Source organism: Phoca vitulina, unplaced genomic scaffold (assembly GCF_004348235.1).
Source record: "Phoca vitulina isolate PV1807 unplaced genomic scaffold, GSC_HSeal_1.0 scaffold19, whole genome shotgun sequence".
Lineage (NCBI taxonomy): Eukaryota > Metazoa > Chordata > Mammalia > Carnivora > Phocidae > Phoca > Phoca vitulina.
In genome coordinates, this window is record NW_022589722.1 from 29,591,153 (window position 1) to 29,597,597 (window position 6,445).

Consider the following 6,445-nt stretch of genomic DNA (forward strand, 5'->3'; position numbering starts at 1 on the left):
AGGCCCAGCGGAGTCCGGCGCCCCCCGGGCGGGGGTCGTTTGCACAGGCTGCCCCTCCGCAAGGGGGAATGAAAACAGCGGAGGCTCTGGGTGAAAATGAGAAGTCTGTCCACTCCCAGGTGGGATTAGGTGGGCAGACGAGAGCATGGAGCCAGAAGCACTTCGCAGAGTGCTTCCCGTGAGAGACCAGAAACCAGGCGAGTTTCGTTGTGGGAATTTTTCATAGCTGCAGCTTGAGGGCATCCGCGATGGTGGAAAAGAAACCCGGAAAGCTAACAAACCCCCCCACAGAGTAGTGCCCTGCCTCAGGGAACCTTTGCATCCTCGTGTAAATCCCTGCATGTTCGGGCCTGGAACCGAGTTGGACGTGTGTTTCATTCACCTCTGCATCGAATGCAGCGAATTCAATTCGCGAAGCCCGCTTCCCTATTAGGACCGAGACCGCCGCTGCTTCCCCTGCTGGAAGCCTGCTGGGCCGGTCAGCTTCCATTTGTAACGAGGAGACTGACCTCAGGGAGCCTGCTTTTCACGGGAGACAAAGCCGTCGTGACAGATCGCGTCCTCCGTTACCGTGAACTTGTGGTCTCTGTGCGCACAGCCAATGACCTTTCCCCGCAGCTTCCTGGGCAGCGTGCTCAGTGGGCAGGCCGAGCGGCTTGCCGGGGGCCCGCCGGGTCTGCGGTCTGACGACCCAGCCGGGGAGCAGGCTGCCCTACCAAGTGGTAGCGTTCCGGGGCCAGAGGACAGCCCGGCAGGCCGCACCGAGGAGCATCTGCCCCTGGCACATCGGGTCACATTTCCCCTTCGCCGCTTCCTGCAGAGGCCCTGCCTTCCTCACACATGCGTCTCCTTCAGCTAAGAATTCTTAGTTTGTGGGTTTGCTTTTTTTTTTTAAACCATACTAACTCACCTTTGGGACAGTTAGTTGTGCTCAAGTACACCGTACGTTTAAAGGTCCCCAGAGAAGAGAGGATTCCTGAGTCCAGAAAACAAGAACCAGAGAGCTGCACTTCATTTTATTTTGATACTTATTTTTTTTTAAGTAGGCTCCACACCCATCGTGGGGCCAAGATCGAGAGTTGTGTACTCCACCCGCTGAGCCAGCCAGGTGCCCCAGCCGAGCTCCATTTTAAGTGAAGTGTTTAAGATCAGGCAACTGTTCTCAAAATTCACATCTCTAGTGTCTCTTAAAAAACCGGGTCTATGAACGAGAGGCTGTCACTCCCAGGGCAGCGGAAGGCTGGAGCAGGGCAATGGCCTTCAGCCTGCATCTGGACCCCCTCCCTGCCGGTGCGGGCCTTCTCCCTCTCTCTCTGCGCTTCCTGCCTGTGGCCCATCAGGAGGGGAAGGAGGCCCGGGGAGGACGCAAGTCTTCTGGGGGCAACTGTCAGGGTGGGTGAACAGTGAGCCCCGAGTCAGGAGCCTGGTTCTAGCTCTGCGGGCAGCTCCCCAAATCCCCTTCTGTCCTCTGGGCCTCGGGTTGCATTCCGTCAAGGAGAGGATTTGGGTTGGTCACCTCTCAGCGACGGATTGCACAGTCCTAGCCGGCTACCTGCCGCCAGTGGGTTTTCTGAGGCCTTCTGCCCCCCAAAGTAAGTGAGCATTCGGTACAAGGAGCGGACAGCAGGCACTCGGCTGCCATTCAGCTCTGCCGCTAGCCAGATACGGCTTTTTTGGTGCCAGCGTCATAACTCCCAGAAATCTCTAAAACCATCAGTTGCTGTTCGCGAGTGGGAACGCGGCCGACGATCTCTATCATGTAACCACTGAAAGCTTGTTCATGGCATCCAAAATGGGAGCCCTGGGAACGATAGATAAATTCCTTTGCCTTCTTTTTTTTTGCACTGATCTTACCGGATGATTGTTAAGTCTAACAGCAGTTCTCAAACTTTTTGGTCTCAGGACCCCTTCACACTGTCAAAAATTGTGGAGGAGCCCCAAAGAGATTTTGTTTATGTGGGTTCATACTAATACCACATGGAGTATGGAAACTCGGAATTTTATTTTTTTTAAGATTTATTTATGTATTTTAGAGAGAGAGTACGCTTTCAGGCGGGGGAGAGGGGAGAGAGAATCTCAATCAGAATCCCCCCTGAGCTTTGTGCGGGACACAGGGTTCAATCCAGGGCCCCAAGATCATGACCTAAGCCGAAGTCAAGAGTCAGATGCTCAATGAACGGAGCCGCCCAGGCGCCCCTGGAAATTGAGAATTTAAAAAATATATTATTTCATTTAAAAATAACAAATGAGTGCCTGGGTGGCTCAGTCAGTTGAGCACCCGACTCTTGATCTCAGCTCAGGTCTTGATCTCAGGGTCATGAGTTCAAACCCCATTTTGGGCTCCATGCTGGGTGTGGAGCCCACTTAAAAAAAATAAATAAAAATAAAATAAAAAATAAATAAAAATAACAAACTTATTACTTGCTAATATAAATAATGCTTTATGAAAAATGTATTTCCCAAAGAAATTTGGTGAGAAGAGTGGCATTGTTTAGCAATGTTGCAAATCTCTTGAATATCTGTTTTCAAAAACATGGATGCTCACACCAATGTCTGCATTCAATGTGTTGTGGGTGAGGTCGTCGGAAGGCTCTGAAGGGAATCCATCCTCATGCAGGTAGTTATTTGGAAAAGAGGATGGTATTTTAATAGCCTTTTCAGGTGACTGTGACTATTCTTTGCCATTTCACCAAAACTCAGCAAGTGACAGTTTTTTACAGATTAGTTGCAATTTGGAAGCAAACCACCTCAGTGACTTTTCATGCTCAGATACACTAAATCACTAGTTCACCCGACACTGTGACTGGATCTTTTTTACCCAGGCATGATTTTGTAACGTCATGCCCTGCTCCTTTGGGAAATACTGGTTCACCAAGTTACGCAAATCTTCCAAATACTGACCCATGTCATGATCGTGTGAAATAACGATTTATAATTTATTAATGTCACCACTGATTTCCTCAAAAAAAACCCCTTAAGTACTGTGAAGCTGCCAAGCCCGTGGTGGTGGATACAAGTTTCCCCAAATGCTAGTTTTCGCATGGAAGCTCACATTTTATCATCGACAGCAAACTATGGTCAGTTGCTTTCCTGGAAGCCCACTTCATTCATTTTCAAGGAAATGTCTACCAAATACCCAAGTCCGAATCACCTGTTGGTCCGTTGCTCCTTGAAGTCAAAATGATCGATGCTCCATGAAGAGAGCGGCTGGTTCTGCCCGAGCCCCGACCACGTCGTGTGTTCTCCGAGCAGACGTGCCCCCGTGTGCAAGCTCCCTGCGCGCTCCCGTGTCGTCACGCAGAACGTTAAAGGGTCTGAGCTCTAAGGGAATCGGTCGTTTCTGCTTCACTGAGGCCACTGTTCAGCCAGCCTAGCATCTGCGCTTTGCTGGGCACAGTGACCGCTAGGAGGCGCGCTGCTCGGCCACCCGCGCTTTCCTACAGCATTAGCACCAGGAGCGCCGATGCCACCGTGAGCCGACTCTCAGTAACATCTTGGTCGCACAAAAATCCTTTTGACCTCACAAACCCTGAGGGGACCGCCAGGGGCCCGTGGGCCACACGCCGAGAACCGCTGATCTCTCATCATCCGAAGCCCATGATTTCAGGCTGCGGGGTCCTCCCCAGATAGCGTGGTGGCGTCTGCTCTAGCCTAATGCTGGGGACGCCAGGAACGTGACAGCCTCCAAATGGACCTGAAGAGGAGGGACAAGCTGGGAATGACAAACCCTCTTAGGATCAGGTAGAATCATACTCACCTCCCTGCCCTCAGATTGCTCTTGTGGTGGAAACTGTGTGTAGCAGGAAATGGATGTGAGGGGCCCGGCACACTGTCGGAGCTAAAGGCTGTAGCTGGGGTTGGGTTGGGGGTGGAGTGGGTACGGGAGGGGGCTGGGGCACCGGGGGGGGGAGGGGAGGCAGGTGCACCATATGCACACAGTGCAGGTGGGCTCTGCCTTGGACTGTAGATGTGATCCAGAGGACGGTGCGAGCAGGGCGAAAGTGGAGTCATTTCTGCTTTGGTATTAACCTGAAGTGCCGTAAAGAGAAAACGTAATAGTATAAATTTGGAATGAAATGAACACATCTTACATCCGCACTTGGAGGTTCCAGTTTGAGAAGTGAGCTGTGGGGAGCTGCCTCAGCACTGCTCTCCTGGGGTCAAGCCAGCTGTCCCGGCTTTACAAATGAACGATGCTTTGCTAGAGGGGGGCTAACGGTCGTCTCGGACATCTTGGCCCCACGCCTGAGTTGTGACTTTCTACGTGGCGTTTTTGTGATAAGTAAATTACTGGATTCCTTTGCCAAATCATTAGATAACTTTAAGAACAAAGAACGTTCAGGCAGAAGGAGATTCAGCATTATCTGGCTGGGAAAATAAATAGTAATCATTTTTGAAACGAAAGCACATTCTATGACTTTGGACAAGCTGAAAATTACAGCCTCTCTGCCCGGTTTTTAGTTTTTTTTTTTTTCTTCCCCTTTTCAATCAATTAGTTTCTAATGGAGAAGCATTTCCTACATTTATCACTAGATAGATGTGCTGGTCAATTAAAGTAACTCTGACTTGGGATGGTTGCGATAATAGCAAGCCCGCATCCATCCATCACTGTGCAATAGAAGGTGACCTCCCTGTATGGAGTCAGAGACCCAGACACAACCGCTTCGATCTTATTATCATACCCAGAAATTACTGCTCATCGAAGTGTAATTTCCCTGAAATACTAAGCAGACAGAGCCACTGCTAGAAATATTAGAACATAATGAAGAGACCGTGGTATGGCCTTGACATTGAACATAGAGGGATGAAAATTGACATGCTGTCCTCTCCGGGAAGAGATGCTGGAGTCAAGGGGGCTGGAATTTCCTGAGAGGTTACCGTGGCCGGTAAAGGTTAAATATGATTCATCCCTAAGCTTTAATCCAGATGTTTGCTAACTGGGCACCCACAGGAACCAGCTGGAGCTGCCCCGCCAGCAAGAGTCACCCCAGTCTGCCCTGCCTTCCCACCCCCACAGCCTCAGTGCTGCCCCAGGGTCTGGGTGCCTCTCTGTCTGAACACAGCCTCCCCCAGCTTCTCCGGGCTCGGACTGGAAGAGCAGGGCTTAGGAGTCGGAGCCGCCTGGAATCCTCACTCCCGTCGCTCCTGTTGTTCCCTTACTCACACATTGAGCACGCGGTTGCGAGGGCTGGACCGGGTGCGGGGCGCGGCTCAGGTGCCTCCAATCCGAGAGAAACCCCTCCCGACACGAGGTCCTTCCCAGCCCTCAGCGTCTGGAAAGGGGCTTCTCTCTTTGTATGTCATTCTCTTGTCAGAGAGCAGAAGTAAATAAGCTCCTCCCTTTTCTGGGCCCCAGTAACCAAAAAACCAAAAAACACAATCAAACTAAATATTGCCACGGGCGTCTCTATCTGTCCCGGAGCGGCAGAGCCAAAGGCTCAGGAGGGGGCGAATGCATCCCGTGGCTGAGACGCCCCCTGCCGGCCGCGGGCGCCGGGCAAAGGCGCAGCCCTTAGGTTTGGGGCAGGAAGCTGCAGGGGTGACCCTCTCGACCTTGCTGCGCCTGGCAGCTCCTCAGGGCTCCCCTCGTTTCCCCTTGCTGAGCTGGCACTGCCCTGTCTCCTGACTAAGCCAGAACGGGCAAGAGGATTAAGCATTCTGAAATGAATTTTAAGGAAAATGAGGAACCATTGGCCCAAAAGGATTCTAAAAATAGATGATTGATTCGAAAAGGATCTTAGGGGTGCTGGATCTTATAACACATCCCCCAACTGACCTCCTTATGAGCTTTGAAAATTCCGAAAATCTTTATTTTGCAATAAAGGTGGAAAAAACACAACAGCTCTTTAAAAATCAATGGTGGTACTTTTTTAAAATAAACTTTCCATTTTATAGTTTTCGATCTATAGAAGAATGTGGAAGACCATGCAGAGTTCCCACATACCCCACACTCAGCTTCCATTATTAACATCTTCCGTTAGTCTGAGTACATTTGCTACAAGTAAGGAACTGATTAATTAATTAATTAATATATTATTTTTAACTAAAATCTCTACTCAGATTTCCTTAGTTTCTACCTCACGTCCTTTTCTGGCCCAGGACCCCATCCAGGATCCCCGGTTACACTGAGTCATCCTGTCTCCTTCGGCCCCTCCTGGCTGTGACAGTTTCCCAGACTTGCCTTGCTTTGACCACCCTGACATTTTCGAGGAGTGCCGGGCAGGCATTTTGTAGACTGGGGAGGAAGACCACAGAGGTCAAGTCCCCTTCCCATCCTATATCCGGGTACATGACCCCGGCAGGATCCACCACTGTGATGTTGACCGCCATCACCTGGCTGAGGTGTGTCTGTCAGGCAGGCTTCCCAAAGATTACTTTAAAAGGAAAACTTGGGTAAAACAGGGAAGGTGTGTATTGTCTGGTGATTGAAGTCTCCTACTGTCGT